General features: G+C 39.1%; 1 long non-coding RNA gene across 1 annotated transcript; it reads left to right on the top strand.

The window, feature by feature from the left end:
* Positions 1-311: 311 nt before the first annotated feature.
* LOC113964277 lies at positions 312-10,948 on the top strand. The gene is made up of 4 exons (XR_003533140.1): positions 312-346; positions 1,589-1,723; positions 3,695-3,760; positions 10,711-10,948. It is a non-coding gene; the product is annotated as an uncharacterized LOC113964277 (long non-coding RNA).
* Positions 10,949-18,655: the final 7,707 nt, after the last annotated feature.

Here is an 18,655-nt window from a genome sequence, read left to right as displayed (position 1 = left end):
GATAACTGGGGAGGTCCCAGATGACTGGAGGTCAGTCCCTTCTCTGAGGCGACTAGCGATATGATGAGAGGACATAGTCTTCAGCTGTGCCAGGGGAGGTTTAGGTTGGACATTAAGAGGAATTTCTTCAGAAAGAGTGATTAGACATAGGAATGGACTGCTCTGGAAAGTGGTAGGATTACCATTCCTAGAGGTGTTTAAGGAAAGACTGGACATGGCACTTAGTTCCATGGTGGTGTTAGGTCATAGGTTGGACTTGATGATTTCAGAGGTCTTTTCCAACCCAACTGATTCTGTGATTCTGTCATTCTGACCTTTGGGGTTACAGCATTTGTCTTCCCAGCAAGTAAGTGTTCATCCATCCTCAGGGAAGCATGGCTCCATCATCATGGCAGTGGTGACTTTGGAAGATAAACGCCCTAACTCCAAACGTGTCCCTCTTCTCTTCCTTCTCCCATGCTTTTTGTTATAGTGAGTGCAATGTTATATTGGTCGGCATATCCCTTTGGGCAGTTGAGGTCTGCTGTCCTGGCTGGGTGTACTTCCCATTACCCATGCAGCCCCAGCCCAAATAGCACCAGGGAAAGCTGGCCACTGCCTACCCAAAGGCCGGGTAGGTGCCTGGGTAGTCTTGCCCCACTGCAAGCACCAGCACAGCACAGAGGTCCATCTCTTGCTGCCTTGCCTGTTATCTTTATTTTATTTATGTGTCTTTACTAAGGCTGAATTTCCTAAGAAGGAAAGACTCTGAGTAACAAATAAGACAATGTATTAGTGATACTGTGGGATATGGAGATGTGATACCCAGCTCTACCTTGAGCTCAAAGACTGAAGTTTACCTGAAACCTAAAGAGGTCATTTGCAGACCCTGCCTATTCTGACAGGACAGAGCAGGCCCACAGAAGGTCTTACTTCGGTGAATCTGAATTGCTTTGAATTGCCAATAGGTACTGGAGCCAATAACAAAATGCCAGGTGGCATCTTTACTGTGCAAAGCACCATTTTACTATCAGCTATACATAGAGTCACAGAAAAAGCTTGTGTGATCAGCACTTTTGTATTTCTGGGTGGAAGGTTGGTTGTGCTATCTTTTTTATAAATCTGATGAGAACATGATGACAGGGATAAAAGGAATCCAGGCAATGAAAGCTTTTTCAGGAGTTGGTACAGCTGAATAAGAGTTGCAACTTCATCAATTATAGTTTTACAGTGTTAGCAAAGATGAAGGAAAATTTCCTTTCTTATTTCTTATAACTTGTTTATTGTTGTATAAATATATTTTAGTTATGATTCATTTGTCAGATCCTGTAGATTCCTTGTTTCTGAAGTTGTACTGGATCTTCATTAGGACAAGTATTAACCAAAATGCTCTGTGTGCTCAAAAAAGCATTTTTTTTTTGTTCTTTCTCTTACCTTCTTCTCTAATCTGCTTCTCACTCCAAGTTCTCAACAGATAAATATCATTAACTTGATGTCCATCACAGGAGTTTCCTCGGCAGATGCTGCTCTTCTCTGTGGAGTCAGTTTTTGTTACCATTTTTACTGGCAGATTCAAAATTTCATGTGTGGAATTCGTGTCTGTTTTCAGATTCACCAACACTTGCTGATGATTGCATGCACTTCATCATGTATGTACTTTAAATTCATTGTGCAAAGGCTTGTCTTCTCAGCTGACCCCTTGCTGTGTCCGTAGGAAGTAAGATACAGCTGTCATGAAACACTGGTTAGCAAAACCTGCTACTCTGCAGGGAGAGATGTGCACTGTGCAATGTGAATTCAATATAAGCATTATTATTTTTCACACCAAGTATCTGTTTATGGCTGTTTATGAAAAAGCCAATCCAATCAGCATGTTAGAGTATACAGAACAACTTCATTCTTATTGGCATTGGTAAAAGGAACAACACTGAAAATTCCAGTTCTGCTTTGGAACTGACTAAATGCAATAACTTTATAATATTGTATGACTAAAAGAAAGGTAATCCTCTGAGTGCAATGTAAAGCAATTCAAAGCCCAGCACCCAAAGAGTTTTGACAAGGGACCAATTAAGTGCCTTTGATCATCAGATCTGAATGTTCATGAAAGAGAATGTAAAATAAGTAGATTGAAGAACATAGCCATAAATGCTTTTGTGATTTAGATAAATTTGTTTTAAAACCATAAGTAAAAGTTGAACTTGATGGAAAATGATTGCTAGTCTGTCTAGAGGCATCATGATGAGAAAACATACTGTTCTGAGAACACCTGGAAAAGAAATATATGCATGCTTTAGTCTGGAGATGGAAAGATTCTGCTTATGTTAACAGCTGCAAAACTGCTCTGCAGGAAACATGATGAAACACAAATAAACCAAGAGAGAAATAAATAGATGAGCATTGTGCAAAATAAATGGGATTTTATTCTGAAAAATTAGTTCTGAGAACAGTAGAAATGGCAAACGTCCACTATGGCTTTGTGTCTTGTGATTGAATTCACATCTGCATCAGACACACAAAATAGCATATACAGAACAGCCTTTACTTGCCAATTTACTACTTCATGACTACTGTCTCCAATTACTAGTTTTTCTATTGCTAAGTAATCAAACCATCACAAAGAAATAGAGGAGGGGAAAATTATTTTGTTAAGGTCTACCAGAATGCCCACAAGGACTGGAGAATTCTTGTCAAGATGAAGAGCAAGTCTGCACAAGACATATTCCCTAAACATATATTATGAGCCTATTGTGAGTTTAGTTATAATACCAGCACAGGTAGCATATTGGAGGCCATAATTGTTTGCATTGACTTATCAAAGGATTACTCAAAGCTAATAGGAACTGCCAGTATTGCACTTGATTCCATATGGCTAGTGGTGCCCTAAGAACAGCTGCCATTATTTTGGCACTATCACAAGTATTAATCAAGTGTTCAATTCACTGTTGTCTTTCCATGTACAACTGGTCATTCCAATTCAGGGTGCAAGGAAATGGGACCTAGATTCCTACAAAATGGCAATATTGATATCTTCACTGAGTCAACACCAGCGTAATGTCTACATGTGAAGCGATTAATCATAAATTAAGCTGCAAATTTATAATACTAAGTTTGTCTAAAATAGTACATTGACTTCAGTGGTGCTGCTATTTCATTTACAACAGCTGATAACCTGTACAATGGTCTTTGGTGTAGAAGATATACTTCTTGAAGTATATGACAAAATTTATTCTATTCTATTCTATTCTATTCTATCCTTGGTAATTGTTTGTGTAATATATAGCAAACCTTGTTATTTCTTTGAAAGTCTTTGCTTTCAGTGGTACTGTGAAAAATTCATAATTGCTTCATTGAACTGCCATCATACTGTCATGACAATAACACAACTGCCATTGATTACTGATATTTTACACATAGTCTTACTCTCACTCATCTCTACAATCCAGGTTCCTTTTCTGTTGATTTAAACCAAGCCAATTGCAGAACTGACATTGTCTTCAAAGACAGCTCCATCAGTCTCCAACTATAACAACAATAACATCTTTAAATTATACTGAAGCTTTGCTTTCAAAATGGCTTTTACAGTGAAAGCATCTCTCCTCTCTGTACTGCACTGCTTGCATGTTTATGACAGTCTGACTGTAACTGCGAGAGAAATAATTTAGATTTAAAAGCTATTAGTCCCAGATGTACAATTGAATTTTAGTCTTCATTACAGAAACCATGGAAGACTGAAGAATAGCGGACAAGGTCGGAGCTGTCCGAGGAGCAGTAAGAGGAAAAGGTGATTATCCTGGCAAAAGCCCACAGGTGCATTGCCTTGTTTGAGTTGTCTAACTGGGGAAAAGCTACATCTTTAAGGAATGCTGCTGTCCTTTTAGAGATATTGTGTGGAGGCAAATGCCAGGGAGATTTATGTGGTTCATTCTCTGACCTGTGATAATGCATCATTAGAGCCCTCCGTGTTTTCCACCTTTGTGAACAAAGACTCATAACAGGGACGATTATGAAAAAAAGAAGAGGAGAAGCTGCAGCAGTGGCAGGAGGGGAAGCAAGGCTCAGGCACACAGAACTTCACTCAGAAGTCGAACAGAGATATCTTTTTTTGCATTGTACCTTCATTTCACTTTATTCTAAGGACTTCATCCTTCCCTGCTTATCTGTCCAAAGGTCAGTCTCCTTGACAGAATTAGAACATAACACAAAGCCAAAACAACCCCCCCTCCCCCAGTTGCCCTTCTCGTTTAACCCTTCACTTTCTTGGTGGACATTATAATAAATTTAAGGGCATAAAAAACTTAAAAGGAGAGCTGAGGTCACTCATGATCTTTGGTGAGAGCTCTATTGGGTCCTCTGAAGTGAAATGATAACAGCAAAAACTATTTCATGGCCCTGCGTACCTTTGTTTTTATCCTGACCCCAGGCAATCTTTTTATTTAGCTTGCTGAAAGGCAGGGCTGCTGCTCTAGCTGACTGACTGGGGAATAAGTTTATGTGTATTTAACCAAAGCAGACTAGCATCCCCTCTTCTCTGGCCATGGATGGATATGGATTCAAGCAGTTGTAATGCTTTTCTGAGAACATTACCAAGACATTTTAATCACGGCTTACTGCACTGGTAGATTAGTACCCAAATGCAATGACCTTCTTTTTGCCATGGACATGAACATGCCAGAAAACCAAACTGTACTATTCTTTGTCTTGATCCAATAAATTCGGATTAAATAAACAAGAGAGACAAGTGTGATGTACTCTGAAAATCTGAGTGCACCTGTTTTGTAGTGGAAAATTGAATGTTCTTTTTCTTTTCTTCCATAAAAACGCTCCTGCCTGCGTTTATCTCTTAGGGGATGACACTATAACCAGAATTTATGCGTGGCTTCCTTCATATTTTGCATTTGGAGGTTGTTAAGAAACAAAACAACAAAAAAAATTGGTCTACATTGGGAGGTATTAGAATACATTAGTCTGACTGTCTGCTCCTCTACTGCACTGAGGTCTGATTTCACAAATGTGCACAAGAAAATGGATTGTAGGGGAGCAGAATTATGGAGGAAAGAGCTACCTGAAAGCCTCGCAACCATATTTAAAAACAACCATTATCCTGAAGCACTATGGCTGAATGCTTCATTCCTGGGCACTGTTGTTTTGGCACTTTCATTGAGGAAAAACAAGCATCAGATACTTCCACATCAAACTACTTGTGATCTGTATCCACTTGTGTTAGTCTGAGTGGATACATAGTAAGAAAGGGAGGGTCTGATCTTGAAATAGAATATCAACTTCTCAAACCAAGAATATTTCAGAATATCCAGCCCAGGCTTTTCTCAATTTTACTTCCTTGTGCATACAGAATGAGACATGTTTTACAACATGGTGGAGTTTATGGCAGCATATATCAACAGGTATAAAAGTGTGTGCATACCTTCAGGCATCTCTGCCTTCTTCCATGTCTTGGAAATGGTCAGAGGAGCATCTTCCACCTTTGTGGAGAGGTGCAAGTGCATCAGTTATCCTTTTCTGCAGGGAAAAGGTGGTGAGTTGTATATATTTTGTCATGTTCCACCTGTTAGGAGCTGGTTTTCATCAGCAGTACTGTATTACAAATCGAGACTATCTGTTTTTATTATCTAACATGTCAACATCCAGACAGGAGCAGCAACACGATGCTTACTTTCCATATTTAGGAGACTCTATTTCTACATACGCAAGTAACCAGTTAGTGTCAGAGGCAGTGGCATGTTCTGCACATGTTCACAATCTGATTTGAAGTAGGGACCATTGTGATCCAAAAAGAAATAGCTTTGCATGGTAAGCAAATGAGGAAGCCTCTGTATCTTTGAGCTGTTTTGAGTGTTTGCTAGGGTAATCTTGCCTGTTGATTACTCTTTGAATACTTCTGATGGTATGGAAAATAAATCATTCAAAACAAACAAGAAAAATAACCAAGCAACATAAAGAGGTGAGGCATAACAGATGTTTTGCTTAAGCATGGTTTTATAATACTTGCATAAAATTGAAAGTGTTTTATTTCTCTCATGTCCTGAAAGGCATGTGGTAAAAATAATTTTATTACTAGCAGGTGTCTTTCTCGGTGGTCAGGTAAAAAAGTAAAAATATTTTTATAATGCTTATAAACCATTCTACATTATCTTAATTGTGTATAGTCAAAATCAAGATAGTACAGAAGTATTTGATGCACAAGAGAAGGGCAAGGCAAAAAAGATTGCAGTTTGTACAGTTTTGTTCTGTGTATTCAATTCGATGAAAGCAGCTCTGCATGTAGAAAGGTGTAGTTGCCTTCAAAAGAATGTATTTTTATGTGATTCCTTTTATGAAATGGTAACTGTAATTCCAGCACTTCACTTGTGACATCCTTGACTAAGCTAAGTGCTTAAGCATCAGGCTAAGTTTAAGTCCCACTGAGATAGCTTACTTGTGTAAAGTTCTTTATGCAACAAAACAACAAGATGGCAAGAACAAAATAATTCAGGAAAAAAATGCAAAATGCACTAGTGTGCTAGTGATATAGGTGATAGGTGAGAAGGAAAAATGAAGCTTTTCATTTGACAGCTTCAGTGCTATGTGACTGTCTTAGGAAGAAGTTTCATGAAATATATGGGAAATGTACCTAGAACACTACCTGGAGAAGTAAATTTGAAGGTGACTAAGTCAAAGGAAGTGAATGTATTATTTCTGAGGAGAGATTGAGTAGATGGAGACAAGGCAGAGGACATCAGATTAATGAGAACAGTGATCATTGTGTGTGGAGGACAAAAGAGATAGATGCAGAGGGATTGCATCACACACAAATAATCAATTGCTGTCTTTGTACTGTCAAACTGAAAATATTGCTACTTTATAGGGGTGGATGCTCAGGGTATCCTCTACTGATAAAGAATTGTAACCCTCTACATAAGGCAGCTTTAACATGTACACTAATCTCAAACCACTCACCATTCAAGCAACATCAAGTCGTAACTACACGTCAGTGCCAAATTGACCCTGCTTCTTCTCACTTCTCCATTGACAGTTCTCCAAAAGAACATATCTTCTCCCTTCAGAGCAACTCACTTGCACAAGATTTGGTATGGTCTTACTGGAAATAGCAAGCAATGTAACAGGTGTAAGAAAAGGAGATTCATTCTAGGAGATCTTACAGAGTTATGAGATTTTTAACCTGTTTATCAGAAAGGAGTAAGATCTGCTTTTTGGGTAACATAAGCCACCTTCCTCCATTCTGCTTCACATTTCTTCTATGTGTTGCTGTGAGAGCTCCATAAAACTGAAGTCAGTCATTTCCTCTCTTGGAAAGGACTGACTTAGTGCCTGAAGAGCAGCAGAATCAGAGATGGATCCATTTCTCTGTCCTGATCAACACACACCACTGCTATCTGACTGTCCATTACAGTGTTAATACCAAATTTTTGCTTTAGTATTAAAGAGCATCAACTTCTAAGGGGGTCATGCTCAGGGGTCCTGTATACCTGACTGGTCCTTTTATTAACAACGGGAGATGTAATATGTAGTGTCAGGAGTAAATTACACTCACCCCTTAGAATCACACTTGTTGATCATATAAATACTGCATGCATAGGTAAACCTTGGTGCACTTCCAAAGCCTGGTGCTGATGTATCCACTCTTCAGAACTTTTCAATGTAAAAACAACTTGGAAAATGTTTTGAGATGCACAATGAAGTGTAGCAAGAGTTCAAAAAGTTTGTCATCAGGTTGCAACATATCCTTCTGTAAGTCATGACTATCCACTTCTCATGCACAAGGGTCAACCAAGTTTTCTAACAATGTACACTAGGATGATAGTGGATCTAGGACTCTGCACTTACTGTTCCAGTGAAAGCAAAACTTCCTCCTTGTGCAGTGCTGGAAAGCCTTGCAAAAGAGAAATATATGTTTAAACTCCTTTAAATGATGTGAAATTCACATGGTTGTTCATACAGTTCTAGAATTAAAAAAATCATATCCAGGTAATCAGAGGTTAGAAAATAATGCTCCAAGAATTCCTACTGCAAATCTTGACATTAAACCAATCTTACCCTTGTCTTGCCACTTGAATCATTTATTTAAGCGGTGATAATAAAAGGTGTCAGCAATTCAGTTGTAAGCTCTTGAAGATTTCTGTGCGCATTGACCTTTAAGTGTTTGCATCTTGACAGGTGAGTCGTTCTTAACGTCCCCTATGAGATATGGTGGGGGCAAGGGGTCAGGCATGCTAATGATAAAATTACCATTTACCTTTTACCTCACCAGTCTCAGAACCTGACATTATAAATGTAGGTAACCTTTCACCTGAAAGATCTCTTTCTTCTGCACTGCTAAGGATTATGCAGAAATGAATGTGCTTGCAGCTGCAGAAGAGGCATCAGTTGTGAATAAAAGGTGCTTTTGGTGATTCTTTCCCTTTGATTTTCATTTTTCTTGTTTTTTTGAATCATATTTTTGGAAAAAAGCATGAAGAGTTTTGTCCTGTTTTATTTTAAGTGATGGATATCTGGCTATTTCTATTCTAGCATGCTAAATCTATTCGAGATTATTCTGTTCTTTCTTATTAAGATGAAAACATTATTTCTTAATTGATTAATACAACTGATATCACAATAGTCAATAAGGTTTCTTTCAGGGATAAGTGGCCACATTAATGAGACCGTATTGATGATCATTGTTTGCCATAGCCCAGCAGAGTCAACTCGTTCACCTTTGCATCCTGATCCAAGTTTTCCCATGCTTCCCCAATTTTCTGACTTTGGTCAATATCCCTCTCCCAAAGGCAATACAATTCAATCTGTGGTAATGGTTGCACAAGAGCTTTGGAGATATCAGTATGAGTCTGAAGACTGTATAAGGACTGCTGATCTCCCATCCACCTATGACGTGCCTGATTGCTCAGAAGTAAACACTTAGACAATATGATATACTGTGAAGATTAAATAACAAAGAGTGGGGAGTATCTACTTTTCCCCATAAAAAATATTTCATATTTCTAAAAGTCATGCATATTGTGGATAGAACAACTAGCATGTCTTGGAGAAATATTAAAGATGGTGCTAGGTGCAAGAGCCTGCATTTGGCTGATTCATGGGCAGGTGATTCATATCCTGATTTGAAATATGTATCCTTCTTGCCAGATTTAAAGCATATGAGGGTGGAAAACATGAAGAGACAGACACAGAAAATGAGATTCAGTTCCCTTCACTGATCAAGAGTCAAATGATCACAAGCTTAAGTAGAATTACCTCCCTGAAGAACAGCCCCTTTCTGATAAACGCAGTCATGTAACTGCTAGGGCATAAATCGTGCAAATTGAAGAGTATAATTCAAATATAAATCTTTATATTAAGTTTAGTGAAATTTGGTATTGTGTGAACATTATTCATATCTATGAATCTTCAGGCACAAATCTTGTTGCATTTTATTCACGTAATAAGGATATACATTTTGCAAAAGTTTCATTTAGTGAATATTGACCTTAATGAAATTGTACTCTGGGAAGTCTATAAAAATTGTTTCATCTCCTTCATATTGGAAAAACCTGAGTAGACCTATTTCTAGTTTTATCTGTTCATGTACACACACAGAGTTCAAGCATCTTATAAATGAAAGGCACAACTTCATTACCTTAGCAAGTTGGCAGAGTAAGGAAAAGGTTTGGCTAGTACATATTGAAAGGACAGAGAGGTTACAATGCTGAAAAAAAACCACCAAACCACGGAAGAAATATTGTCCCTTCTAGAAAAGTGTATAACTCTTCTCTCACATCAGCCTGTGCTGCTTCTGCCATCAGGGAGTTTGTGAAGTAGCGAAGCAGGAGAGAAAGCATTGGAAAAGCTTTCCTCTGAGAAGCTTGTACTCAAATCAAAAGTGTTGAAAGGACACAGACAGGGATGTCATTCAGGCTGACAGAGTTATTTCCAGGCTTATCAGATCATGTTCCACTTGTCTGAATACTCTTGTTTTACTTCTGTGCATCAACATGAACTCAGCCCCCAGCATCAAAATGAGATTCATTTCCACAGTACAAAGGGTTCAACTGTGCTTTTCAGCAGGTTTCCCTTCTACTCCTCTGCCCATCTTTCTCCTGAAATGGATTGGTTCTTCTACATTCATACTCTGAATTTACGGTGGTGTAACTATTTTCTAGTAATGGTTGAGACCACAGAGGCACACACAGTATTGTAGAGATATGTAGGAATTTTAATAACAATACGAAAGGTTGCAGGGACTCCATAGATGTCATAGAAGTTGCTGGCAACATTTATAAGTAGATTTTACAGAGTATTATGTAGTCCCATCCACTGATCTATTTCTCTGGGACCAGGACTAATATTCCATGCTTCTGCAAATTTTCAAGCACATAATATCAAATATATTGAGGTGAAAAGAGGATTCTGCCAGTAAAATATTTCTTTTCCCTTCTCCAGCACATTGAAGGATTAGCATAGGCCAGGCTCAGCTGGGCAGTCAGTTTCTGAGTCTGAGTTAGAAAACAGGAGTACTGTGTGAGCACTTATGGGGCAAATTCCTACATTGACAGAGAACACACATTTAGCCCTCACAAAATCTGCAGTGTTTCTCAGCATGGATTAACATGATCTTTGCAATATCATGCCGGTAAAACCCCTCAGATACTGGATTATGCTCTGTCTCATCCCCTTTGTGTTCATTAAATATATATGGTGCTAACTGGCTTCAAGGAATCTTTCTTTTGATTTCCCAAGGGGTATCCACTGAAGGTTTGATCCTGCAATACACTGAATATGCTGAACATTTAAGGAAGACAGAGGAATTTGAGAGCATAGAGGTATCTCCTGGCTACAGACATAAAGAAATGTGTTGCACCACCTATGTCTTGTGCACCTTTGTGCAAAATCTTTCCAGGACAGCAAGAGCAAGACAAAATAGTGGCACTTCAAAAAAAAGAAAAGGAAAAAAGAAATCTAGTAAGAAGCACGCTTCCTGGAGATCTGGAGGGAAATCTTACCAGATACAATACATTCCTGAATCTGCGAGGAGGATCTGGTTTCATGGCAAAGACTCACTCAGATCAGAAAACCTTCTACATTATCACTAGTTGCACCACTCACACCTATTAAGTCCAACAGGAAACATATTTTGCAGGCTGGCTCGTAAACTAAGATAACAGAACATATTTAAAATACAGATGTATACAATTGAGACTATTGATTCTCGAAGCTTTCAAAACAACATTAATCATGCAAAGAGGCAAAAATATGACATGCCAGTTAAGGAATGGAAGAAAAGGGAAGAGTCTTTTTCACAGAGAGATCTGTGTCAACGTATTTCTGAAAATTAATCAACAATCAAGTAAGTCTAGTGATGGATTGACCATTCCAGGAGGGACTACAGGATATAATACACCTTTTCTTTTTTTTCCGGTTTGTAGAAAATATAGCTTGCTGATGTAAAGAATAAGTGGTTATGTCTTTTTATATTTCAAAAAGCCACTCTGTATTTCCAGTAAAAATAAAAGTGGTTGCAGTGCTGATGAGAAAACTGACATATAATTTAGCAATACATTGAAATATATACAGTTCGGGGAAAAGAAAAGTTAAAGTAGTTCAGCCCCAGTATTCAAAGCTTGTTCTATTCTGGGTAAATACTGGAATTAGCTTCAGAGAAAGACTTCAGTGAACTCTAGATCTAGCCCTTATACCTAACACTTCTTCATGACATCTTGCTATGCTTTATACACCACCAAGCACATGGAAATTGTTACGAATCAATACACAGATTTGTTTTTTATAAGTATCTGTAGCAGAAAGGATTTATTTAAATGGAAAATGTGTATTTCATGTGTTCACTTTCCAGATTTTTCATTATTGGTGAAGCTTAATCAGGGGATGAGTTAAATTTCTTACTAACAGCATGGTATGCTGTGCAAATATTTCCCAAATGCAAAATAACTGCATGCGTATATGTGGGTGTACACATACACACAGATATGCAAATAAGTATGCAGGCATAATGTACATATATGTAAGCACATGGAAGTGCATATCCTTAGCAGCAACACAAAGAATCAATGCATATTGCAATTAAATGAAGTATGTAATTTCTGAGTTAAGATCAAGACCTGGGAAAGGAAGTCTGTGCAGGGCTGGCAATCCTCTGGGGAAAAAACCAGGAGAGTTGATACCTAAAAGGTTCATTCACTGCTTCTTTCTTCTCTGGAAATGCTGAATGAGAAACTCAGGTGCAGCATCTCCAAAAGCCTGGCCTGAGAGTGCTCCTGCCTGTCAAAGAATGTAATGGGAACAGACTTTCAGCTTTCTTGCAAACCTTGCTCCTTCATCCAGCCTTCCTTCAGCTGCTGGGAAGAAAGATGTGAAGGTCCTGGGATGACTGTGATCTCTGTGGGCAGAATCCTCTTACTAACTGGATGAAAAACATTTTCTTCTAATGAGAAAACCTGGAAAACAGCTTAACCCCCATGGTTATCTTCTTATGTGTTTCCACTGAAAAATGTAGTAGGAGCCAGGGCTATCTGTGAGGACATAGTGTTGCTATCTCTAATTAGACATTATTATTTCTTCCGGTCTGGAAGCTTTCCCATGCCTTATTACATTTATTAATGTGTGTTTATAGTACTGCAGTTGTATTTTGATGATTTTAAGTCGTCTGAGACTGAAAGGGAATGAGATGATATTTCTAGTATAATTTGTTCTGCATAAGGCCTGTTTCCTTTAATACTGAAGTCCATTCTCTATTTGTGCAGCTACTGGACCAAATCAGCTCGTGCCAACAGGCACGCTCTGCTGACGACTCAAGAAGCTTTGCCAGTTGACACCAGCTAACAATTTGGCTCCACAATTTGAGGAAGGGAGACACAAAAACAAAAGAAGTGTTACCGTGTCAGACTATATTTTCAGTTCCATCAGACCAAGTCTAGAGTAAGTTCATTTAAAGCAAGGAATTTTTTTAGATTTTCTTTGGTGTAACAGAAAAGAGTTTGTCCCTGAGCATTTATGTCTTTCAAAAAATCTCAGTCAAGCAGAAAACACTTTTTAGACAGTCTCTGAGATGCTAATGAAATCCAGAGCAACCCACTGATATGAAAAGTACCTCCTTTAATGAATTTACACACACATATATGTGTATGTGTATATGTATATATAAACACAGTGTAACTGGGGGAAAAAAAACCCTAAGCAGAAGAAAAAACCTCAAGACGAGATACAGTACCCTTTAAGTACAGAGCTGTTTAAAATATCAATCTCCTTATTGTAATTTGATGTGTGAAATTCAGGCACGCATTTACAATTCAGATCCCATTCCTTAGGGATTCCCATTTAGGGCCTGTTCGTATGATTTATTTAGTGCCTTTCTTCACTTACTTACGCTTGAGATCGTTAGGTATAATGCACATATATGCACAGGGATAAAATGTTTATCATCATTACTTCAATGAAGTCATTTGCCATCCTTGACACCCTCTAATGTCCCAAGTGCTTCAACCCACTGGCTCATTTGCCCAGCTTTGCTCTCTCTTCAGTTTTTCATCTCAAATTCTCAATGTGTTCCCTTCATCAATCACAGATGTTTAGTTGGTAGCAGGAGGGAAGACAGCAGAATAATTATCCAAATATAATAAAAGAAGGTCCCCTTTGTGATGCAAGAGGGACAGGGAGGGGGGAGGGGGAACAGAGGAAGCATGAGTGTGGATTTCATGCTTCTTTGAAAACATTAATGATGTTTAATGGAAGCCAAAGAACCCACTGGAAGTCATCATGGTCTCACAACTGTGTCCCACATAGCTAAGCCGAGGACATGGTTCCCCCTCGAGTGTCCTCTTTCTGCTCTGCCTCTCATTGCCCCAGGTTGCCAGCATTTCACCACTACTGATGTTTGCAGTCAGGAACCACTTTGAATGTACCCTTTTGGGTCTATTTTTCAAAAAACTAGGATCCAAATCACTGTGCTCTGACTACATTCAGCTAATTGGCCCTTGCTTTCGATGACATCCATGGAGTGGGGATGAACAAATTGAAGATGAAAGAGTGGGCTAGGGTGGGGGCAGGGGGAAGTTAGCATGGCCTGGGGCACAGTGTCATACACAACTGGGGAGAGGCGAGGAGGGTGCAGGGTCCCCAGGTGGCTGTGTGCAAGGTGACTTTTTCACTTTCAAAGAAGATTGGTCTTTCACATTTCTCTGCCCCCCTAGTACAGACACCAGCTGCAAGATGGTATTTCTCTGTGACATGAAAGCAGGAATATACAAAAAGCCTTGTAGAGTCGAATGCTGGGGAGACAGATCCTAGAGATGTTCATGCTCAGGAAAACATTTTTAGGGGTGCTTCAGAGCTCAGTGAAACGGTGGTTGCCGATGTGTGCTAGATCTGGGAAAAGACAGCTTGGTGCATTGTTTGGTCAAATGCTATATATACCACTGTGGGTTGGCCTAGTTAGGACTGTAGAAAAATGGGATTGATAAAATGATAGCCCAGAGTTGGGACAAATTAAAATAGAAAATTCTCATATAGATGACAAAACCAACACAGAGCAAAAAGCAATCCTCTTGAAACAGAATCAAACAACACAAGATGGAAATGAACAACCATTCACCTACTTATTTTTCTCAGTGAGTCTATGCAGGACTTTGATCATTTACTCAATCATTAATATTTGCCACACTCAAAATTCAGTCAGAGTGACAAATACCAGAAAGGAAACTCAGAGTTTCTGAATGCTACCTGACATTTCCAAGCCCCAGCAAAAGCTTTGTTTTACTTTCAGTGCACCCTACTCCCTTTTCCTAAATATGAAGAACTTTGTTTACTGCACACCTAGTGGAGGGGACTGACATAATCAGGGAAACACATTACAGAGAAAATTAATGTGGTTTCCATCAGAAACACAGTAGCAGCGGTTGTCTTTGATTAAAATGGAAAATTCTGTCCTTGAATACATCTACTACACCAGATGATAGAGACAGATGTCCTACCAGGGAATTCCCAAGCCATTTGTTTGTTCAGTTTTAGGGAAAGAAATGGAAGATGAACTACTGGTACTGGAATCACAGCCAAAATCTATACCTCTAAGAAAACTAAATGTTCTTGATTTTTTTTTTTTTAGGGAAACGTATAAGCCTATGTATAACCCGGGATACTTTAATCTCCTTCGATTTGAAGTATTTGAGCTAGAGGTCACATCAGGTCACTAATGGACATTTCCCAGTCTTTTGGGAAAGTCCCAATGGACTTTCTCAATCTTTTTTGAATCCATCTAGCATGTTAGTTTCCACAACATCTGATGGTAATGAGTTCCACAGCTTAATGAGACATTATATGAAAATAAAATAATGGATTTTCTAGATCTTTGATAGAGATTGGTCATTTCTGCCCATGGGAAAGTGTGAAGAGTGCAGTTTTTTGTAGTCATTTTTCATGCTAAATCTTAGCATGTCAAAACCAAAGCAGAATAGTCAGTCTTTCATTCCTCCTTCTCAGAATTACATATTGGGACCTTTTTCTGCTTTTTAGAAATGGTCACTTCCAGTTTAACAAACATTCGACATTCACTCACTCATTTTTCCTGCTAAGTGTTTTGTCTGTTTTCTTCTCCTTTCTGAGCCTTCAGGAGGAGATTAGAAAGACTATGCTTGAAGATTATGAAAGAGATAGCTTATCATGGCTGCTTTGACCCCTGCAGGTGACAGAGGGTTTGAGCCACAACCTTAGCAAAATTAACAACCTTAACAAAAACCAAGTGATGGTTTTGCTATTTTTTTTCTTATCTGAAATATAAAAACAGTGCACTGTAGCACAGAAATGACATATAAAGCTATGGAGAAAAAGCAGAAAGGAAATTCCTCCAAAGGGAGAATGAATCAGCATTCTCTCCAGGGGAATGGATAGAAATGTAAAAATCACACAGGTAGAGTGTCATCTATGGCATCTATTTTTTGTTAATACTCTCTAAAGCAATACTTGGAATGATTGAAGCACTTATCATTATGTCCACCATGTAATTTGCTATCCTGCATGTTGGGACTGGTAAGCACCAAATAAATAAAGACATTTCATCAAAACCCACTCAGAATGCTACACATGTCCTGAAAATAAAAGGAATTTCCCCATGTTGGTTGGTTTTTATCTGGTGCAAAATGTCCATCCTGCAGCATTACTTTATTTTCAAACTGGCACTCACATGGCACCTTCATGGCACCTGCTCTGTATCTTTTACTCTCGTGAGTAGAGCTTTTCCAAAAACAGGTAGCATGTGTCCAAGGTATTGAAATCATACAAAACCATGACTCACATTTGTTCCATGTCAGACCCGGATTTTCAGGGTGAAATGTGCTGTGTAAATAAGAGGTGGAGGAATAATAACAGCTCAGAGAGTATTCCTTATTTGAAGGCTAGGATGCTCCATTTACTTTTTCTGAGTGATTGGCTTCACTCCATCCTGTTGGTGTAAAACCAATAAAATGTCCTTGAAAACAGAGCTATTCAGGATGGTATTCATAGTATTACCTTTAATTATTGGCTTTCCCAGCAACTCTGGCATTCATTTAGCTGCTTAATTTATGTAACCAGGAGCAGCTTTAGACATAAAAAACCCACGTTTGAGGAGCTTGGGAGAACATCAGAAGCAGTAGCTTTCCCTTGCAAAGCTGGTTACTGGGCAAAGCCAGAGCCCTGGCAATCCTGCTGTCTTTGGCTCCAGCTGAGCCACAGGAGAGTTGGTAGAACACAGGGAGGTGCTGATGGAGGTGGTGGCAGCTGCATGGCTGATGGCCGGGTGCATGTAGTCTCTCCCCAGAGCAGCAGGCAAGGCTTTTCCTGTGCTTGAGGTCCTGGCTGGTACAGTAGCAGTGACTTGGCCTTGCTCCCTGGACCTTTCCTTACCAGACAGAAATTTTACGTACCAGGTCCTTCTGTCTTGAAGAAACACCATTTTTTTTCTACCAGCTGCTGCTGGAGGGATCTCAAGTCAGCTCTGCCAAGTCCATTTCCTACAAGATGCTCCATACCTCAAAAACTTCACAGTCCAAACACAGGAAGTTAAATAGTCAGAAGCTCCAGACACAAAACTGCAGTCCTGCTTTCCGCACTCCTCATTGTCATAGTATCTTTGCACTGTCTTAATATCACATTTACGAAGTACCAGGACATTTTCTTTCCATGAATGTCCCTCCCATATGGTCAGTGAAATACGATCTCTGTGAAACAAGTTTTCCCCTTTCTTGGGATTCAGAAGTTACAGCAATAAAACTCCTCCTTTCTGACATGCCAAAAGAATAAATGCAGCCTTGCAGGGCTCCTGGCTGAATCAGGATGTTAATGAGTAGGGAAACAGCAGTGAACATGATGGCTAACCAATCAATAACGACTGAATTACGGTTTAAAAACTGGATGTGTTAGATAGTTATTAACAGTGTAATTATTCATAAATGTGCCTAATTATTCATAATTATTCAGAAACCTTATTACTTCCCTGATTGTCATAAGTGATCTCCGAGGCCAATTATTATTTGATTATGGCCACAGGACTCTATGTTGGTATTACTTCTTTTGTCCTAGAAAAGTACAGAGAAAGCAAGTGAAGTGAAATTTGTGGAGGATTATCTGCAGTGAGTAGTCCTTTAAGAACAAGAAGTCTGTGATTTGAAAGCCTCTGTTGTGTTTTGTCTTAGCTCCTTCTCCAGATTTCTTTGATTCCTTTATTACAGAAGCTGCTGCTGCTGCCTAATTAGGGTTTTCTTGTTGTAATTGCTGCATTTGATATCTTAATAGTGTTACAGTGAGTGTGAGGGAGGAAGGGGGAAAGGGGCAGAGGGACTATCAATGCACGTGTTTGTGGAGAAACTGAAAGCTCCCCAGGCCGTATGACTGAGCCAGAAAGGCCCAGGAGCCAAATCCCAGCTAGTTCAGGTATCTTGTAACTTAGAGGGGAGCTCTGTTAGATGCAGATATCGTAGTTGCTAGCCCCTGACAATAAGAGTGACAATGTCTTTCACTTGAAACAAACAGTTGGGCTTGATTAGTAATTTCCACAAAAACAGGTAAGAAAATTGTATATAACATTTACTTAATACACTGATACTTAACAGGAATGTAAACTCAAACCTAACTGCAAGCTTCGTTAAGTGCTGAACCAGATGTAGTCAGGGTGCTGATGCAATCAGACCTTGTCATCAGAAAATCTGGGATTTTTATCAGAAGACACTGCACTGATCAAACAGGAGCGTCAGCTTCTTTCCACTCTCTTTCCTCCCCTGAAAACATTAGAGCCATTATATTGTGGGGTGGTATTAGTCATGTTAAATTAGCATATAGATGAGTTCTGGGGGTAGGAGGGAGGGGGAGATAGGTTATGATAACGCGATGCTGTAATGCAGAAATCTTTTGGCTTATATACCAGGCCCCACAGTGCCCTGAGCTTGTTGCACAGGGGAAAATGCAGTTTCCCAGCAGGGATGTCACCAGCTTCTATTGTGTGATTTTACTGACAGTGTTTAATAAGAAAACACACAACCAACCACTGAAGAATCATGAACCAAGCTCCACAAAATCACTCAATTGTCTTAAAAATTGTGAGATTCAAAACCCCATATGTTTTGGTATTTTTCCTTTTCGTTGCTGAATCAGAAGGGATGGAAATTTCTTTGCACTGACTGCCAAGGTTGTCCTTTTAATGACT

The sequence above is a fragment of the Neopelma chrysocephalum genome, unplaced genomic scaffold, assembly GCF_003984885.1.
Source record: "Neopelma chrysocephalum unplaced genomic scaffold, ASM398488v2 Primary Assembly neopelma1_26b, whole genome shotgun sequence".
In the NCBI taxonomy this organism is placed as follows: domain Eukaryota; kingdom Metazoa; phylum Chordata; class Aves; order Passeriformes; family Pipridae; genus Neopelma; species Neopelma chrysocephalum.
Note: the sequence above shows the minus strand (reverse complement) of the source record. Positions and strands in the feature narration are given on the sequence as shown.